Raw genomic sequence first — 21,953 nt, forward strand, 5'->3', positions numbered from 1 at the left:
GTCCAAGACCTTGGGCCCCTGCACCCACGTGGGAGACCCGGAAGAAGCTCCTGGCTCCTGGCTCCGGATCTGTGCAGTTCCGATCGTTGAGACCATCTGGCGAGTGAACCATCGGACAGACGACCTCTCTCTCCGCCTCTCCTCTTTGTGTGTAACTCTTTCAAATAAATAAATAAATGTTTTTTAAAAAAATAAAAAAGAAGTGATAATTAACCAGAGCATGGCATAGGTTAGTACTGCCCCCCTGTAGTATTTGACTATTTATAAATACCCCTCTGATTGTGATCTTGCGTGGGTGGGCATCTCCTTCGGCTGCCCTGCACTTGTCTGCCTCCCACTCCAGGCTTTCTGCAGCCACTCCGTGGACTCAATGCAATGCCTCTCCCGAGGACTCCAACCCTCGTGGCCCCTTCTCTGAATACCTTCAACACCTGCCCCGTACACAGAGCTCGTACTGCTTCATTTCGGAGGAATATTCTCGCTCTTTCCTGAGTGTCGGTGTTAACAGCTCATGTAGACTGGGAGTGAGCCTCCAGGGTAGCAGCCTCTCTCATCTGTCTTCTATAGGCTATGTGGTACCTGCTTCAGACATCCATATGTACTTCTTAATTTTTTGTATTGTTCTTATGAAAATAATTTTTAAAATTCCATATCAAGAACTTTAAAAATTTTTTTAATTTTATTTTTAATTTTATTTTTATTTGAAAGACAGAGACAGAGACATACAGACATAGGTATTCCATCTGCTGATTCACTCCTTTAATGTCCTCAGTAACTGGGGCGAGGTCAGGCCAATGCCAAGAACCCAGAACTCAGTCTGGGTCTCTCATCTGAGGGGCATGGACCCAAGTACTTGAGATATTACCCACTACCTCCTAGAATGTGCGCTAGCAGGAAGCTAGAATTAGAAGTGCAGCCTGGACTCAAATTCAGGCGCTCTGGAATGGCACGTGGTGTCCCAGACAACAACCTTTTTACCTCAACAAATGCTCACCCCAAGAATTTTGTTCAAAAGCACTGTGGTGTAGCAGGGAAAGCCACTGCCTGCAGTTCTGGCATCCCATATGGATGCTGGTTCAAGTACTGATTGCTCCACTTCCATTCCAGCTCTCTGCTATGGCCTGGGAAGCAGTGGAGGATGGCCCAAGTCCTTGGGCCCCTGCACCTGTGTGGAGATCCGGAAGAAACTCCTGGTTCCTGTCTTTGGATCAGCTCAGCTCTGGTCATTGTGGCCGTTTGGGGAGTGAACCAGCAGATAGAAGACCTTTCTCTCTGTCTCCCCCTCTCTCTGTCTGTAACTCTGCCTCTCAAATAAACATATAAATATATAATCTTTTAAAAAATGCAGACTTGTACACACAGAGAAAATGAGAGCTCAGGACAGGTTCTGATGTCAGAGTGCCACAACAGAGTACTAGCTCAGACTCCAGCTTCTGCTACTGCAGACCCTGAGAGGCAGCGGCGCTGACTCGTGTAACTGGGTTCTGCCACCCACCTGCGAGACCGACATTGAGGTCCCATCTCCCATCCTTGACCTTGGCCCTGGCCCAGTCATTTGTGAATATATGGGGAGTGAACTTGTGGATGGGGACTCTATTTCTATCTATCCCTATCCCTAACCCCCTCTCTCCCTCTCTATCTCTATATCTGTATCTTATCTATCTGCCTATTAAATAAATTTTTCTTTTTTAAAAAAGAGCTTTCTAAGGTAGTCATAGCCAGCTGTATTGCTTATACTAACAAATACAATGAAAATTTGAAAATCTATAATTAGAATTGAGACATTGAGTTTCTTAAAATGTGTGATGCATGCATATTTTTGTTATTCCCACTATAAACAACATTTTATGAAGATGTTTCACATCTAGGTTTGTGTTAAGGTCCTCTTATTGATTTCCAGTTAACCATGAAATGGAAGGAATCCTCAGAGTCATTTTCTGGACACTTAGTTAGGTAAGATTTGGCTGGACTGCACTGGTAGAAATGAGAACACTCCTGGAATCTGTTGTCCAAAATATTGACTGCCTGAGCAGCTGGCTCCACAGTCTCCACCATGAATGTGTTCATATCTGACATAAGCAGTCTCTTCTGTAAGAATCTGTTGGAACCATGAAATCTCTCTGCTTTGTTTGCCTAGTGAGAAGAATTAGTGGGAAGAGAGAAAGGGCTGGACTCCCAGAGGAGTCATAGGTCATTTCCACGCTGATGAACTTCAGAGGGAACAGCAGAGAGAGTGTATCATTGGTTTTATTTTTTTTTAAAAAATTTATCTATTTGTTTGAAAAGTATAGTTATATATATATATATGTATATATATATATATATAGAGAGAGAGAGAGAGAGAGACAGAGAGACAGAGAGACAGAGAGAGACAGAGAGACAGAGAGACAGAGACAGAGAGAGAGAGAGAGAGATTCCATTCACTCTTCAAATGGCCACAAGAGCCTGGACTAGGCCAGATTGAAGCCATGAGTCAGGAACTTCATCTTGGTCTCCTACATGGGTGCAGAGACCCAAGCATGTGAGTCATTTTTCACTGATTTCCCAGGCACATTAGCAGTGAACTGAATCAGAAGTGGAGCAGCTGGGACTCAAACCAGTGCTCATATGGGATGCCAGCATCGCAGGCAGTGGGTTACACCACAATGCCAGCCCCCCATCTCATTGGTATTCTAATCTAGGGCTGGCCTTTAGACAGTGATTCTCAACTGGAGGAAGTGAGATCAGTTTTTTTCCCTCCTAGGGGACATTTATCAATGCCTGGGAGACATTTTCGATTATGTCAGTTTGGGGAGGAGGCTATTACTGGCATCTAGTAGGTAAAAGCGAAGGATGCTACTAACTCTCCCTCATGCACTGGACTGCCCTTATAGCAAAGAATTATCTGGCCCTGAAGGTCAGTAGGGCCACTGCAGAGAAACCCTTTAATTAGGTGAGGTTTTTCCCTTTGTCAGCTTCCACAGTGCAGGCAGGGAGTGAGGGGTTCTCGTCTTGGCATTTGGGCCGTATGTAAGGAGAACCAAATAATCCCAGCTATGAACAGATCAATAGAATTTGAAATTCAGCATGGAGGAGTGTATCGGAGGGGGTCAGTCTTTGATGCACACCAAATCCATGAACTTGGAGGAAGAGCTGCACCAAAATTCCACTTCCTGGGATGCTCCTGAGCTGCCTGGATGACCCTCAGTCCTGGTTGACTTTGTTCTCCAAAGCTCATTGGGATCTCAGTATGTGATCAGTCTTCTAGGCTCCAGCTAACTCAGGTGCTCATTTACTTGGTTTGTTTTCTGTTCTTCGGCTGTGTGTGTGTGTGTGTGTGTAGTGAGCAAGACACAACAAGAAATCTGATATATAATGAGGATTTTATGCACACACACATACGTATGGTTTAAGCCATATTCTGGAATGACAACTCTCTTAATATACTTGCCACTGCCTCCTATGATGACAATGTGATATAAATGATGGCTCTGAAGCAGTGTGTGACCCTAACCCAGCAATGAAAGATTACTGGGAGACATATATAACTTCATAAGACAGGGGAGTTAAAGGGAATTTCAGCCAGGGGTCAAACAAGAAGGAGTTTCTTAAAACTTCAGGTAATCAGAAAATTAAGTCAACCTTCATGTTCCAATCAATCAATATTTTATGGAATGTTGTAATATTATGTATTGAAGACTTTCATTTTTATGAAAAATTCCATGGCTTTCTCTGAGCTATCCACAGTTATCTGTGCTTCCCCATAGTTATTAGAATTTTCCTGGGTTAAATCTTGGAAACAAGTCAATAGTGTGCTCTAACAATGCTAGGCACCTTAAATAGAGGATTCAGGTTTATAATCTGCACAGCAGTCTGTTGTGGATTGGATTATTGGGTCCATTTCACGGATTAGAGTACTGAGGTTTAGAACTACTAAACGACTTCCCCAAGGTCAGATAGCTGGAAAGGACATAGCTATACACTAACTTGGATCTGTTGACATTCAAGCAGTGCTTGGATCCACTGAAGCACTAAACGGTCTTTGTGATCATTGGGTAAAGCTTTTATGATTCCGTATCAAAGGAGCACACAATAAAATAAAAATCTGCTAAATATTTGATTACTCTGATCTCTCTGGCCAAGCTATTTTTATGAAGGTACACAGGGGATTTTTATGGACAGAATTATTATTAGTTTACATCAGCCTGTTCAAGTTAACTGGGAAACAAAGCTTCCTGTGTCTCTTGAGCAGTGGTTGTCAAAATATGGTCCCCAGACTAACATGACCTGGAAACATCACCGAGAAATCTGTTAGAAAGGCAAATTCTTGACTCTGCCCCAAACCTCCTGAATCAGAATCCCTGGGAGTGGAGCTCACTCTCTGTCTCCCAAGTTATTCTGTTGCATATGCATATTTGAGCACCCTACTCTGGATATAACCTTGTTATATGCTGGTTTCCACTTGCATGCAGAATCTCCACTCTTACATCTCTAGTACTTTAATTGGATTTTTTCACATTATTTTTGGCAAGAAACAGTTGACAATAATAAGCTAAAATCTCAGACTTGCTTAAAGGGCCAATTCCCTCAGGTGTATCCTAATAAATTCAACACAGGGTCAGCACAGTCTCATACATTTTGTATAAATGTAAGATTGTGGGATGTTCACCAGCAGATTCAGCGGTATCTTGGCAGTGCTGCCAGTTCCTGAATTTAAGTGACTTTTATTTAGGATAGTTCTAGAATTTGAAGTAGTTTCACTTGAAGAAGTTCTTTTAAAAATTGATAATCTGTATTTAATAATAATAACTGAATACTCTCAAGCCATTCAGAGTCAATGGAAGATTACTGTTTATTTCTCTTCACTCTGGAGCCAAATTTTTAATAGAAAACAAAGTGCCTTCTTCGGAGGGTTGTTACAAAATAGGGAAACTTGCTGAATCTTGGAGAATTCCTATTTCCTCGGCATAATTTCCAAAATCAAGAAATTGTAGGACCCTAAGTGGCTCCTAAAAAATTGTCATAATACTTGTTTTCCTTAAATTTTTTTTTTATTCATTTATATTTGAAAGGCAGAGACAATGAGACGGACAGAGAGAGAGAGAGAGAGAACTTCCATCCACTGGCTCACTCCCCCAAATGCCCACACAGCCTGGTCTGAGCCAAGCCAAAACCAGGTGTCCCACGTGGGTGGCAGGGATCCAGGGTTGTCTGAGCTACTACCTCTCCTCTCAGAATGCACTCCGGTGCGCCTCAGCAGGAAGCTGGACTCAAAAGCAGAGCCAGGACTCAAACCAGGCACTGCTGTAGGGTATGCAGACTTCTCAGGTGGTATCTTAACCGCTATGCCAAACGTTCACCTTTAGAGTCACTGCTTTCAAAGGAGTGTCCTCCTTCTGACCCTCCTCTTCTGTCCTGTGATGTCCCTTGATGACTACCCTAGATTGGAAGGCTGGCGAAAGAAAAATAGCATCTTACCTAGCAGGTTGCTGTCACTCCTCCTGCAGGGACAGTCAGCACTTACCTTGAACGCCCTTGCCCAAGTGTACACTCATTCACTTAATTCTGCTTGTAAGACACAACATGCAAATCCATGTGTGGTAGCACACTCGTTGATGGACATGTATGTTCCCAGGCGAGAACCAATGAAGCTGGTCAAGAAAGGCAGTGGTGGCCCCATTCCAGGTTGTCCACCTGTCCTCCTACCTGCTGAATCCCACTTGAGGCCCAGATACAGGTTGAAAAAATACTGTTGAAGAAGGGAAATCATGTAACTCCAAGTTAGAGCATGGAAAACCGTGCAGCACAAAAATATGTTCACCAGACTTGCTGCTGTGGAGGGAGGCAGGACAAGAGCGTCACCTTGAGTAAGTTTTACCTTTCACCTGTTATCTCCTGGCTTGTTCCTGAATAATGAATGGGTTGTGGACCATGTTTATTTCAGAGTTGGAGAAAGGGTCTGCCACTCAGGAGGAAAGAAAAAAATTTAGATGTTCCAACCACTAGCAGTGATAAGGGGCCCCGTGCTAATAAATATGAAGGAGGAAGTTTCTACAAACCCTTTGGAGGGAATGACTACCCCTACCCCTGTCACACACACACACACACACACGGTCAGCCTTCTGGCTCTTCCTGGTTCAGAAGCAACAGAAGTAGAGGCCCCACTGGGCTCAGAGTCTGCACATGCTATAAACACGAAAGTCCGACAAACGCGAAAGTCCAGCCTACACCCGCAGGAAACGGCACCTGTCAGACAAAGACCCTGGCGTCATTTGCATAGCGACCTCAGGAGTGCGAAATCGCTCCTTGTGGAGGCAGACATTTGGAAACAGATAAAGCCCAGGAAGAATGCCTCTTTTTGACTTCAGAGATTGGCATAGACGTGAACACATTACTGCTGCTTGAGGGGACTCCTCTCTGTTACAGATAACCGGGATCGGGGCGATTGGGTTACTTAATAATGGGTCGCTGTAGTTCTGCCGTCATCACTTATCAGGTACACTAGTTTAGAACCTGCAATTTTGGACTTAGCTTTCCAAAGATTAAGTTACTGAACTTTTGTTGGTGAGTGTCTCTGCGAAATTTCCTGAAAAGGATAGTCCTCGTTCTTTGTGTGAAAGTGAAGCCAAATCGCATACTTTATTGATATTTATAGGCACCCAAATGATAGTGCTAATGTACTTTAATGTGTGTCTGCCTGATGGGAAGCCATGCCTGACTTGGGGCTTTTGTTTTTCTTAAGATAATGTCGAGGACTGAAGGCTCTTTGTGAGCTTAATCGGAGTAGGCAGCTTTTCTTTTCTTTTTTTCTTTTTTTTTTTTTTTATTCCTTCTTGTTTCCCCCAAAGCCTTATTTAGAGGAAGGCTTATGCCAAATATTTTTTTTTGTAAAAGATTCCATGTTTGCTCTTGATAGAGGTACAGTCCCTACAGTGTTCCAGCACCAAAAAAAAAAAAAAAAAAAAAAAAAGTATCCCAATATCTGTCTCTTTAATGGTTTCTGTGGAAAATGTAGGAACAAAGGCAAGTTGATTTTAACACTCTGTACCAGAAAATACCTACACTGAGGGAGAGAGTCTTAATCTCCAAGCCATGAAGATTTCATGTTTTCAGAGTAATTTTACAGACATTCTGCTTGTCGATGCCGGCAGGGTTTAGAGTTCTCGAGTCACCGTAGGCTTAACAAGCATCCAGGCATGAACCAACTTCGTAATTCTGAGCAAGAGTAATAAATGTTGATCCGTGGTGACTGAGCAGAATGAAGTGATAATTTACCTGCCCTCTCTCTGGGGAGTTTGCATACAACTTCTCATCAGAAATGACGACGTGTAAGCCAACTTACAGCAAAGGCAGAAATGAGACCAGAACATCCCAGCCAAAATAGAGAATGAAGTCTTGAATTTCTTGGAGAAAAAAATGAATATGCAAGGATGGTGGTGAATGGCCTGTGCATATTGCAAAGATGATGGAAAAAGTTGCAGGGTTTGTGAAAGCAAAAATAAAAATCCAGTGAAGACCAGAGTTCACTTCTGTTCATTCTGAATATAGCTTATGTTTCATGTAGTCATTGGAAGACGGATTTTCAGTACTCCTGTGTCTGTGAAGGTCACGGTTAAAATGTATTGATCTGACCAATCTCTAGGGCTTGGTAATGCATTGACTTTAAAAAAATGGAATTGCTGGAAAGTTTGTAAGAAATATAAACAGCGGGCAAAGCTGTAAGTTGTTCCATATCCAAATTTTTATATTGCAAAAATGACAAAGCTCAGGCAAACCCATAAACATCTAGCAATCCACATAAATGATATTTGTCACTCAAGTAACACAAAGACATCTATCTATCATGCAGAAAGCTGCAACCTGTTTCCATGTCACTTCTAACGACCTGGTGCAGGGCTCTGTTGCCATTTCAGTCAGAAGATATTTTTGGTGGTGAGTTGCTTTAAATGGTGACTCTAATCTCAGTATCCCACTGGCATTAGACAGAAAATTCTGAAATATTTCTTTCCACTGTGTTGGTTCTGAATCCTAAATTTGAACATAAAAGGGATCTTTCCAGGGGACTGTTTTCCTGGCCTGAATTATAATTTAGAATGGGCTAAGGTATCTCCCCCTCCTTCTAGACACCCCCAACTTTTACTTCTCACTGGCACACCTCCAGGTGTTTCTTACACAGATCTGTTACCGGAGAAATTGCAGGGTTCTTGTCTTCGTGCAAGAAAGAATTCAGGCGTGAGACAGAGTAGTGGGAGGTAAAATAGCAAGGTTTATTAGGGAAGGGACATCCGTAAGAACGGATGGGCACCTCTCCAGACAGGACCTGGGAGAGACTGCCGTCGCTCGGACTGGGGGGGAGAGGGGAGAAGGAGCAAGGTTACATGTTGAGTGGAGAGATTACACCTGGTCAGACCAGGCGGGCGGCTCAGCAGAGAGGCAGAGAGCTGAGCGCGCCGTCCGGTTGAGTCCGGGAGTTTTTAAGGAGATGGGTCTCTGTCTTCACACATTTCCTCCTGAAACAAAGGATTTTATGGCTGTAAATATTAAGAAGCTCCTATATGAGTGTTCCCTTGAAGGTATCAGACAGGAGGAAGCCTAGCTGGCGCCATCCTGGGTTCAGAGGAAGGGTGAGCAGGACCCCGTAGAGAATGGGGATCTGGAGCAGGGTATTTGAAATGCAGATACTGGGCTGCATCTGGGATATTGTGGAAGATTTGTCAGGCAGAAGGGGCAGGGACCTCCACCTGGCAGGTTATCAGGTAGAAGGGGGCAGGGCAGGATGCAAATACCGGGCTGCCCCTGAAACATTGTCAGGATGACTTTGAGATGCAGATGCATATGCTGGACATAGATGTCTTCTCTTTAGGCCTTTATGTCACACACACATAAGCTCATAACTGACTTCCTACCTAACATTCCCCCCTCAAGAGGTAATACCCAAAATTCTTCTTTGGGACTATGGATGCAGTTCTGTTTTCTGCAACTTCTTCGAAGCTGGCATGTGGGCGTCAAGGAGGATTTGGGTATTTCCTCTTGCTATCTGTCTTATGGTGTGCAACAATGGCCTTGGAAAGACTGTCCTGCTCGGTCCAGAGGGCTGCTCAGGTCGTCCATTGGAATGGGCTGGAAGCCTTGTCTGATGACCATTCGGAGTTCAACAGCTTTTAGTCTGTTAGAGACAAAACGAACAAGGGCATTAAAAACACACAGTCCAAAGAGAAGCAGCAAGATTACAGAAGTTATTGGGCCAAGGAGAGGAAATAGCCAGGATTTCCATGACCAGATGTCAGGCCAGCAATCCCGGCCCTGCTTGGCCTGGTCCTGGAGCTGTTTGGCTTTGTCCAGGAAAAGTACGAATTTGGGTTTGTACCTGTCCAGTCTGATTGACCTGGAGACAACATTCTGCCTGGAATATGGCACAGATCCCTCCTGGAACAGCAGTTAGCATGTCCAATATTTTTTCTTTCATAACCTTTTGTGAATGTACTAGAGTACTTCAAGATGTTGTGGGAAAATGGAATTAAAAGACATTTATGGGAGCGGGGGTGGGTGGCATTGTGGTTGCGCAGTAGATTAAGGCACTGCCTGTGACATCGGCATCCCATATCGGAGCACCTGTTCAAGTCCCAGCTGCCTCTGCTTCTGTTCTGGTCCCTTGCTAACTGTGCCTGGGAAGGCAGCAGAAGCTGGCCACAAGTTTGGACCCCTGCCACCCTTGGAGATCTGAGTGGAGTCCCTGGTTCCTGGCTTCAGCATGGCCCAGCCCTGGCTGGTTAGACCATTTGGGAGTAAATAAGAAGATGGACCACCTCTGGTCTCTTCCTCTCTCTCTCAATCTGCCTTTCAAATACATAAAATAACCCTATAACTCTTTTTTTAATAAAAAGGAATTTATTTATGTGCAAAAATTGTTTTTGAAATTTGTGCAGTGTTTTCATAGCCCATATTTCCCACAAACTTTCTGAAGACCCTGTGAATGCAAGGGCAACGACCTCCAGTCTTCACAAACGACTCTTTGGGTCTGGCCAAACTCTCCAAAGGGGCTTTGGCTCCTAATGGAGCTTTAGGTAAATAGTATTTTTTTAAAATGTAAGTCTTAGGAGACCATCTGTTTAGGCTTTTTCCCTCGCCATTGATGCCACCTATGAATTAAAATAGAAGAACTGAGCGCTTCCCTTTAGACGGGATAGACTGTTGTCAACTGCAGGATAAAGACAGGGGTTAAGTGTTGCCTGGGATGCTGAATTCTCCCAGGAGGCCAGAGAACAAATGGGTGCGGGCTGTGCCGATGGGACTTGGGTTCCACAATTCCTTCTCAGAGACAGGGCTCCGGAGAGGCGAAGAAAGGAGAAGCCCGGAGCGAGAGGTCACCCCGATAAGTACAAAGAAGTGGCCTCTAGTGATTTCTCCCATTGTGCCGTTACACTTATTGGTGTGAATAATGTTGTTTTGTTTTCAGAAGGACAGTCAGGAGGGAAAAAAAGAACGGCAAGTGATAAGCCCAACTCAGGAAATCTGAGAATGACTCATTTGTGATAATATATGTTAATTTTGTTGAATAGATGTGAATATTTTCATAAGGAACAAAGCGAGAGGCAGACTATAACTTAGATTCACTGGTTTAGGCTTTCATATAGGCATCTCCCATGTTCAAAATGCACAAATCTCTTGGAAACAGTTTTTTTAAAATACATTTTTGTTGTGGTGGCTTATTTGTTTAGAATTGCCATATTTTTTCTTGTTTGGAGATAAAAACTCTAGTGGAGCCAGACTTCAAATAGATGATGTTCTGAGCACAACAAAACAAAGAAAGTGTTTCTGAAACCAAATAAAAGTATTTTTTGAATGACTCCCTCACCCATTCACGGCTCCTTTCAGCTCAGCCGCTCTGGCTCAGATAAAGTCCCAAACACCTCACAGCCTATTCAAAAGGATCAGGTGAAGCCGCTGGGCTATCTGCAATATTCATGAGTTGGGAACTTCCCAAAAGTTTGACCATTGTCTGAATGACTTTACAACTGCTTGTGGTTTGCATTACATAACAGATCTGCACTGGCACCCAGGGCTCCTATCAAGCCAAACCTTGTAAGCCAGTCCAATGCTCCCCCTCCCCAACTGCACCCAACCCCTGCCCCATTCTTTTCTAATTCAGATCCCAAGGAAAACACTGCCCAGTCTTTGAAGTGTGCTATCCTGCTCCTTGGTTTACCAGACTGAGCTAAAGGCCTTGATAACACTTCTTCAAGTTCATGTTTTGTTTTCCTAGCATTTGGGGTAGTTTTTTCTCTAATTAGAACGAAGCACAGTACACCAAAATTTTCTGGAATAAAGCGACAGGTTCACTTATTGGTAAAAGCATCAAAGTAGTCTGAGTAATCCCGGGGCCTGCTTGGCCCCACTGGGGTGGAATTTCCTTTGAATATGGAGTTGCAAGAGGCAAGAGAAGCCTGCTTTTAATATCTCCCCCTCAGAATAACCGCCGTCTGCTCTGTGCCCAATCTCTAATGGAGTTCAAACCTAAGAACCTAGAAGCTTCCACCCCCAGAGCAGCAGGTTGCAGAAAGAGACCCTGGATTTGAATCCTAGCTCTGCTTCTAAACTGGGACCTTGGATAAGCAACCAGACGTTTCTCTCCAGCTTTCTCATCTGAATGGCAGAGGTAGTGATTCTCATCTCTGAAGCCCTATCAGTTTATCTCTGCTGTTTTTCTTCTGCCCCACACGTCAGCCAGTGGGACTGTAAGCCAACTGTGAGTTCTAAGACTGACCCTTGAACTTGGTGGAGAAAATTGAGAGCAAAGTCTTGGTTAGGCATGTACAAAAAGTTGAATAATGTCACCTCAAAAATACAACCACATCCTAATCCCTGGAACCTTGAATGTGACTCTGTTTGGAAAAAGTCTTTGTAGATGTGACTAAGTTAAGAATCTCAAGAGGAGATCAGCTTGGATGACCTGGGTAGGCCTTACATCCAACGACTAGTGGCCTGCTAAGACACAGAAAAGGAGAAGCTACAGATATGGAGAAGGCAAAGGGATAAAAGAGCAGAGGTTGGAGTGACGCGGCCACAAGCCAAGCACCTCCTGGAGTAAGCAGAAGCTGAAGATGAAGGGTTTTTCCCTAGAGGTTTTCATGGGAGCTGGCCCTCCCCACACCCTGATTTCAGACTTCTGGACTCCAGAACTGTAAGAATAAATTTCTGTTATATGAAGCTACCCTGTTTGTGGCAATCTGATACGGCGGCCCTCAGAAACCCACACAGTGCCCATGTGGATGCCTGTAGGTTGCATAGGGCTGGGCCAGGCTCAGAGCACCACATTGCTTGTCCTCAGGTGCCAGGCGGCACTTAACCAAGACCAACCATACAATATTACTAGAAAGCTGCAGCCTTGCCAGGCACACTGAAGTTGTGTTTTCAGGGGATGACCACTTCTACATTGAGCTTTACCATAACATGGGCAGACCACACACTTGACTTCAAGGTTACTTGAAGGAGGGACTGGTGCACTGGCAAATTTTGAGAGGTATTAGGAGGTGATTCTCCAGGGCAGGGATTGGCAGTGAGTGGCGGAGAGCAACTGCATGCCTGGTCAGGTGGGAAAACAAGGATGAAGGTGCATGGGGGTGACCAATGGGCCAGACTGTGAGGGGGAATTCTCGCTGGTGATCCACCCTCTAGAGAGGTCATAGGTCATCGTAGTCACTTGCACATGTTTTTTAAGATTTTTATTTATTTATTTGAAAGAGTTACACAGAGAGAGATGGACAGGCAGAGAGAGAGAGAGAGAAAGAGAGAGAGAAAGAGGTCTTCTATTTGCTGGTTCGCACAATGGCTGGAGCTGCACCGATCCAAAGCCAAGAACCAGGAGCCAAGCGCTTCTTCCTGGTCTCCCACGTGGGTGCAGGGGCCCAAGGACTTGGGCCATCTTAGCAAAGAGCTGGGTCAAAAGTGGAGCAGCCAGGGCTAGACTGGCGCCCATATGGGAGCCGTCACTGCAGGTGGCGGTTTTACCCGCTATGCCACAGTGCCGGCCCCTTGCACGTGGTTTGGTGATTCTCTTGGCTCCCACTGTCTTGCTGCAGGAAGGAAGACTGTGAGAGGCACCCCAGCTGGAGGTGCTACTCTGCCTACCAGCTCCCTCCATCAGACCTGGAGCTCGACTCGCCACCTTCCTGGGGGGAGTGTTGCCTTGGCCCAGCTTCCAGGACTTCATGGACCAACGGGCCCCTTCTCGTACCTCTCCAAGCTCACCTTTGATGCCCACTTCAAACCGCACACCTCAGCGTGGCTGACTGTCTTCCTGCTGCGCATCCCATGGGTTCCCATCCGTCTGCCCAGGGCTACTTTCCTTTCAGAGTCCAGCTTAGCCACCGCTGTCTTGGGGGAAGCCATTTGTGATCTGGATTGGGTTGTGAACTTTTTGGAGTGCCAAGGCACGTTGACATTACTCTGTCAGCACACCTGTTTTACTAAGTTGCCAATGACGTGTTTCCTACTTGCTGTTATCTTTCACATAACAGGCCTGCTTCCTCATATTTATTTTTTCACTTTGTATGTCTGTAATCACAATGACACATTGATGTAGCCTCGTGAGAGTTTCAGGCATTACATAAGCATGATAATAGAAAGTGAAGTCCCCCTCACCCTATTTATACCCTCACACAATGTTCAAAAGGTAAAGTCTAATAACCATTTGGCAAGTCTTTTTGTAGACCCATGTTCTTACATTCAAAGATATGTGTACATACACTCCATCCCTTCCTCTCTCCCCTTATCCATTCATCCATCTACCCATCTATCCATCCATCATCCAACCATCCATCCATTCCTACATCATCCATCATTCCCCATCTATCTTTATCTATCTATCTAAATATTTAATCTTTTACTTCACTCTGTTTTTCTACAGTTTTATTTTTTTCCTTTACATCATGTCTCGGAGATCTTTTCATGTCAGTACATAGTGATCAACATAATTGTAACTTACTCATTGACAGGTGAACAAAAATGCTGTTTGTTAAGAGCCATGCCCATCCTCACTCATACACACCAGCGCACAAATATAAGACAGTGAACTGCTGAGTTAACTGTTTAATTCCTCTGATGACTTCTGTAGGAACTCGTGCTCCCTCTCCCTTGGTCTGTGCTCTTGGAGTTCTAGAATTGCTGTGCTCTTGGGGTTCTAGAATTGCCGTGCTCTTGGGGTTCTAGAATTGCCGTGCTCTTGGGGTTCTAGAATTGCCGTGCTCTTGGGGTTCTAGAATTGCCGTGCTCTTGGGGTTCTAGAATTGCCGTGCTCTTGGGGTTCTAGAATTGCCGTGCTCTTGGAGTTCTAGAATTGCTGTGCTCTTGGAGTTCTAGAATCGCTGCTGTCTCAGGGACCTTTTCTCCCTTATTTGGAGCTTTAGATTCTGCTGGGCTCTCGATTTAATTTTCCATAGATTTTATCTCTTTTGTCCTTTACAGATTCCTTGAACCTCTTGTCAGTGTCTTGTAATTTCCAGCGCTGTTATGAAAGTGCCCCCCGCCCCACAGGCACCCTCACTCACACTCTTCGGATGATTTGTGGAATTTGGAGAAGGCGTAGACCTGCAGTCTCCATCTGGGTCTTGAGCCAGGTTGTGGCAACTACTCTGTGTCTTGTGCCCAGCGTCAGCACATGGCATCTGCTATGTGTGAGAAAGGTATTTGTTGAAAGAACAAATGAATTCTGCTCTAGGTAGTTATACCAACAGCGGATCATGGGCTTTGTTCCCTTAAAGAGACTGATTTGGTACTGATTTCTGCATTCCTGAATTATTCTCCAATTAACCTCTCACAAAGGTCTGGTGCCAGTAACTACCTATGTTGGGGCAAAAGTAAGATTGGTTTGAGGGAGCGCGTATACATCTTTAATTTCACTACAAATTTAGTACAAAAGACAATTACTCATTTTTTATGGATGCAACAGGTAAATTTAATGAAATCGACTTGATGACTTGTGTTCCATAAAAGGATGTGTGGGCATACGTATCAGGCACTCAGCTGCCTTTTAAATTTCCTTTAGAGATTTGATGCCACTTAGATGTAAAGGGATGTGCAACTGCTCACTGGACATCAGCAGAGGCTTTAAAACAACTACATGCCCAGAGTCCGTGGTTTAAATTTGCCCAGTTCCACTTGAGAGGCGTGGAGACATGCGTGCAACCTGCATTCTATTTACTGAACCCAATGGACCCTCTTTCCAGCCCTGCGCCGGCTCCTCTGCCCCTGCTGACAGGTGCTGCAGATGTGAGGCCTGCTGGGCCTTTCTCGGCAGCCATCTGTCAGCGAGGCCTTCACTCCTCCAGGCAACAGGCGTGTTGATAAGAATATACACTTTCTGCAGTTGACAGACTTTGCTATTCAAAACACTGTTAAAAAAATGGCTATAGGAATTTAATTAGCAACTTCCATTAAGAGATTAGATGAGAAGAACAAAGAGAAACCAAAGGAAAGGCTTCTTAATAAAACCGGAGAACTGCAGAATTATTCATAGCATAACAAAGGAAATGGAGAATCTGCTCCGTGAGTTGTTAGAGGTGACAGAGAGATTCTCGTGTTTTCTCACGGCCTGCTTGGGCTATGACTAATGAGGCATAGCGTGGAGGGCAGAATTTTGAGTGAACTCCTCCTCTTGGTGCCAGCAGGTAGCAGATGCCTTGAGATACAACTGTGTGGTCCTGGACTCTGTGGTCAGTGGATTTAGTGCCGGGGTTCAGGGCCTCACCATGAATGAACCAACCTTGGCCTTTGGCTGTCTCCATCGGCTGGTCAGCTGGCTCACAGGTGTGTGCTCAGAGCATATAAATGGACCAGAACAAGCCCACTGCTCCTGTTCAGAGCACAGGATCTGATGACGTAATCAGTAGTGTGGTAGTGTTGTATGTGTGTCTCAGTCTGTTTTGTGTGGCTCTACAGAATAGCACAGACTGGACAATTTAGAAAGGGAAGAAATGTATTTCTCATGGTTCTGGTGGCTGTGAAGTCCAAGATCCAGTTCCTGGCACCTAGCAAGGGCCTTGTTGCTTCATCATTGCATGGTGGAAGGGGAGCCAGGGTGAGCGTGAGAGCCTGAGGGAGTGGGCTGGAGTCATCGCTTTGTCAGGAACCCACTCCCTTGGGAGACACATTCAGACCCTAGCCATCTGCATGTGGTGATGGGAGGGCAGATACTCAGTTCTTACATCAGGGTCAGTTTGGGGAGTTGCAAAGCTCATTTTGTTCACACTCCCTAGATTGCTGACAAAACAAGTGGTTAGTACAAGATACTGTGGTGGAACCCCGGCACGAATCCCTGATTCCTGAATGCCAACCCTCTTTCCTAGAGAATGCAGAGGAATGCCCAAGCAGAACTGGTTCTGCCAAACGACCTTTAACCCACAATGCTACCCACCACTCCTCATCACAGCTGCTTCTGTAAGAATCACCTGTTTCGGGCTGGCGCCATGGCTCACTTGGTTAATCCTCCACCTGTGGCACTGGCATCCCATATGGGCGCCAGTTCTAGTCCTGGTTGCTCCTCTTCCAGTCCAGCTCTCTGCTGTGGCCCAGGAGTGCAGTGGAGAATCGCCCAAGGGCTTGGGCCCCTGTACCTGCACGGGAGACCAGGAAGAAGCACCTGGCCCCAGGCTTCGGATTGGCGCAGCACCGGCTGTGGTGGCCATTGGGGGGTGAACCAATGGAAGGAAGACCTTTCTCTCTGTCTCTCTCTCTCACTGGCTATAACTCTGCCTGTCAAAAAAAAAAAAAAAAAAAAAAGAATCACCTGTTTCCCCATGTCTTTGAGAGGGAAGAATGGGTTCTGTGTTACAATGCAAACTCTTCTGATTTTGATCTAATTTACAGGGTTGATAAATAGATTCAGACGGGAATCACATCATAAAGAATCAAGGAAAGCAGTTGGCTTATTCTTCCCATTTTTTAATTGACATAAATTCAGATGTGGTAAAATGGTCTTTTTTTTTTTTTTTTTTGACAGGCAGAGTGGATAGTGAGAGAGAGAGACAGAGAGAAAGGTCTTCCTTTGCCGTTGGTTCACCCTCCAATGGCCGCTGCGGCCAGCGCATTGTGCTGATCCGAAGCCAGGAGCTGGTGCTTCTCCTGGTCTCCCATGCGGGTGCAGGGCCCAAGGACCTGGGCCATCCTCCACTGCCTTCCCAGGCCACAGCAGAGAGCTGGCCTGGAAGAGGGGCAACCGGGATAGAATCCGGCGTCCCGACCGGGACTAGAACCCTGTGTGCTGGCGCTGCAAGGCGGAGGATTAGCCTGTTGAGCCACGGCGCCGGCCATAAAATGGTCTTTACACTTTCCAGAGGACATCCTGATAGCCACAGGAAACCTGACAATATAGAGCTATAAGTTGGATTTGGGTCAAAATTGGTCTGTTCTATAAGTCTGTAGAATGCATGTGAGTATGTGTGTGCACGCATGTCTTCACATAGATATATCTAGGAAAGTTAAACTGAAATTTTTATGAGACTAACTATCCTTAGCTCCAAAGTCAAAATTAGTTTAAAATACATTAATTAATTACTGAGTCGTAGCCTACATACTCTGAATAGAAGATATCTCTGTAAAGGGTTCTAGTTACTAAAAGGTTAATTGATTTTTTTTTATTTCCAAGAAAAAATAAAACTAATTCAAGATCCTGAGATAGATGGGTGAATTTATGGAGGACAAAAGAGCTAGAAAATTGCTGATGGTTTGGCAAAAGAGCCAAAGGAAATTATCATCCTTGTCTTTTGTTCTTGTGAACTCAAAGCTGTTCTTGTCGTGGCTAGTATAAAATGAACTAAATCAGAGAATGTGGGATTTCAGTGCTCACTGAAGGCAGCCAAGCCCACTTTCTGTGGGGCCATCAGTGGTGCTCTAGAATCTTTGCAGGTTGACCCAGTGATGGCCTTGATCCCTCTGGGACTGCACTTCCTGTTGGGCTTTCTTCTCTAGGACCTCTTTCTTCCTCTTCCCTGCAGAAGGTCACTCCTGATACAAGGCTCCTAGTTAATGCTCAGATGCAGAACTGCTGGTCTCTTTTCCCACACACCTTTCTGTGTGCTGGAAAAGGCAACTACCACGGCCAGTCCACGCCTTGGAGTCTGCTCCCAGTCTGCACAACAGGTGATATGGACAGCGTGTTTTTCCTGGATCTGCTTCTTCAACTTCTCCAGCTTCTGAGTGGAGCAAGTTTCCATCTTTGATTCATGTACTTGGGAAGCAAAGAGGCTTTTGTGGTCACTTATGGTGTCCTGGGCTGTTCCCACTGCCCTGGGGATTTCTCTGGCCACCAATCAGGTTTAGCCCTTTGAGCTTTATGCTACAAGGAGCTCTTCCAGGCGATGTACTCACTCCTTAAACATGTCCTCAGCACCAGCCGTGTTCTGGGCACTGGAGAATTAGAAGGAAGAAGGGAAGAAAAAAAGAGGAAGGAAGGGAGGGAGGGAGGAAAGGAGAGAGACAGAAGGAGGAAAGAAGGGAGAAAGGGAAGGGAAGGAGGGAGGGAAGGAGGACAGCTCTGCTGTCATAAAGCTCATAGTAGAGACAGCCAGACAATGAGTCAGTTACCGATGGTCAGTGCTCTGGAGTTGCCATCAGTGGAGAGAAGAGCAACTGAGAATTCCTTTGGCCATGGTAAACTAAGTAGAGCTATTTGAAGGTTGGGGGTAGGGGGCTCATATACTTCAGAAGTCCAGGGAGAAGAATGAATATCAAACAAATCCAGTAGCTTCCTTATGGGGGAGCCATGTGATTTTTTTTCCACCAACAAATTGAAGCTGGCAGGATTGACTTAAACCTATTGTTGATTCAAGAAAGAATGAGTTCATGAAAATTAAACACCTCCTAGATTTTTTTTTAATAAGCACGGAACAGAAAGTCTTGGGGAAAAAACCTCCTTGGCTCTTGATCTTGAGAAGTCAGAGGTGGCCAAAGCTATTTGGGATGGAGAGGGCTATCTGATCTTTAGGGAACAGCCAGCCAGCTGTCCCCAGGATTATCCTTCAAGGGACAACGCTGTCCCTTCCTCCTGCAGTATCTCTTTTAAACTTATGTTTAAATAGCTATACTTAAATGATAAGGCACTAGCCTTTCACCTCCAGGATCCTAACTGGATTCCAACTCTAGTCTTCTGAGAAATGAGTTTGGTGGTCTAAGCTGGGCCTCGTAGACAAAGTCCTTATCTCCAAACTCCAAGCATAATTCAGCCCATGGTGGCAGGACTGGAAGTCTGCTCTCGGGGAAAGAGGGGCAATGAGCTAGGGTTGAAAGTAAATGACTGAAGTAGTTGAATCAATCCTGGATTCAAATCCCAGCTCCTTAAATGACGGCACCTTTCTGTCCAGACCACAAGACTGCTTTTCAGCACCCCACTTTCTAGCTGTGTTGCAAAAGGGGTGGGGGGAAAGCCACTCAGAGCAGTTAAGTCTCCAAAAATGAGGCCAAAGCTGAAAAGAAGCATAAGCTTGAGCACCTTAATAAATTTAAATTTTCTTTGAATAGTTTCTTATCGACCGCAGAAGAATACTGCAACGTCTTTGGCCCCTCGCCGCCGTAAGCGATGGCTGGGACTTTTATCTCTACCGTATTTGAAGATGGCGAAACATGTAGAAAAAATATCATGGGCAAAAACGGTGTGTCCGAACGCAAATTCAGTCCGTTTGGAATAACACAACCACTGTTGTCCCCCAAACACTCTAAAAATAAAAAGAGCACAGAGCCAAAGGACTACAGAAGATCCAGTCCCTGGTTCCCTCTCCTTGACTCGGAAAGGAACAATTACCAGCTAGGAGCGTGGACGACTTAGCCTATTGAGGGGAAGTGTGCCTTTGAGGGACCCTTTGACGGTAGTGAATAGTTTGCTTTCCAGGTATTGAGAGTCAGGCATTTAGTTCTCCCATGTTTGGTCTCCCCCCACCCTCCACTCCTTGTTCCATTTATCAAGTTGGCATTTTGCGCACAATAAAATGGTTGACAGTTTCATTACAGAATGGCATCACTTGTCAAACTTTGAATTACTGATCATAAAAATATCTGTTGTGCTTTGAAGGCTTGCTGGAGAACTTCCATTTATATATATATATATATATATTTATACACACACACATATATTTTTTTATCAGTAGCACTGTTTAGTGCCAACATGCACAAGGAGAGAGCGGAGGGGAGGGAAGGAGAAATGAAACCGGGCTGAGGAGCCCAGGGTTTGCTGTATCCTCCCCATACAAACAAGCTTCTATCACCGCTCTAGACAGCAGAAATAAAAGGGAGCTTTTTGGCTCACAGCTATAAAAAAAATTATCATAGTGATGAAGTTCCTCAGCCATCAACAGAGCTGTGATAACGCTGTTTGATGATGATTTTCCCATGAATGTTAAACAGGCGCCACTGCCGAGGCAAAGGAGCTTATCGGCACCTAATACTGATCTCTAATTCCTGCCCTTCTTGAACCATCCATTTTCTAACAGCATTAACTGGCAAATTTACATCCCATCTTAATGCTGCTAAAGAGGACAGGAGATGAAGAGTAAATGACAGCAGTGTAATGAGGGTGGCTTTTTTCTCCTTTCTCTTTAATGGCTGAAGATTTACACAATTGTCTGTAAGCTTATATAGAGAGCTTACCTGAACCTTTTCCCAGCATGGATTCAACTTACAGGAGCTTTTGTTAACTAAACACACATAAATATTTTTAAGGAGGTTTAATAGTGTGACTTCAAAAGAAAGCCAATGGATGGAAAAAGGGAAAAAACCCACAAATTTAAATGCCAGAAATAATACGAATTTCTTAAAGGTGCTAATGATTTCTGAACAAACAAGGTTGCAAAAAGAATGTTCTGCATAACTAAAAAGATTTCAAATATGAAGCAATGATTAATTAAAACAAGGAGTGAAAAAGAGCTCCACTCTGTGTGCCAGCAGGACCCCGGGTTTCTCTGATCATGCACCATCTATCAGAATACTACCTGTTCACTAACAGGGTGTGAAGAGATAGAAGGCAATTTCAATGGTAAATCTGAATGTAGGGAGCTACAATAGCTAGATGTGGGACAATCCCATTTGTGCATCCAGATGATAAAAGTAAACCAAATAAAAATCACCATGGACGAGCCATTTAACATCACAGGCTGGGAACCTTGAAGTTGTCTTTGAGCCCTCCCTCTCTTTCATCCTCTTTATCCAATCCATTGCCAATCCTGCTTTTCATCCCTTTGAAATGTTTTTTTGAATTTATTCCCCTTTTTTCTCCCACTACCTCAATCCATGTCTCCAGTACCTCTCAATTTAAATATTGCAGATTGCCCCCTCCCCCACCCCAGCCCTCACTCCTACCCCAGCTTCTAGTCTCTTGTGGGTACCTTCATGGCAGTGTTAATAATACTTGAGTATTTTCATTATATAATCTGAGTTCCTAAAAAAAAAAAGAAGAAGAAGAAGAAGGCATTGCTTTCCCCAACGGTTCTCAAACTCTGGCCCACAATAACAAATACTTAGGCATCATTTCAATAAAAGAAGTGTAAGATCTGCTCTTAAAAACAATACAACATTGCAAAGGAAATTATAGTGTTAAAAAATGGCTAGAACAGAAGTTGGCGAACTTTCTCTCTGAAGGGCTGGATAGTAAATATTGTTAACTTGTTGGGCTATGTGGGTCTTTGTGAATAGTCTTCACTGTTTTCTTTCCATTGCCCCTTTCAAAATGTGAAAACCACTCATAGCTCAGGTGCATACAAAAGTAGGCTAGCTACCACCTGGGACTCTAATCCCAGATCAGAGTGCCTAGGACTAAGACTCCACTTCTTATCTAGCTTCCTGCTGATGTGCACCCTGGAAAGCAACAGAAATGGCACAAGGACTCAGGTCCCTGATGTGGGAGACTCAGATGGAGTTCTTGTTTCTTATGTTGAGTGTAGCTATTGCCTGCATGTAGGGAGTGAATCAGAAGATGGGAGCGCTCTCTCTCT

The sequence above is a fragment of the Lepus europaeus genome, chromosome 17 (genome assembly GCF_033115175.1).
Source record: "Lepus europaeus isolate LE1 chromosome 17, mLepTim1.pri, whole genome shotgun sequence".
NCBI lineage: Eukaryota > Metazoa > Chordata > Mammalia > Lagomorpha > Leporidae > Lepus > Lepus europaeus.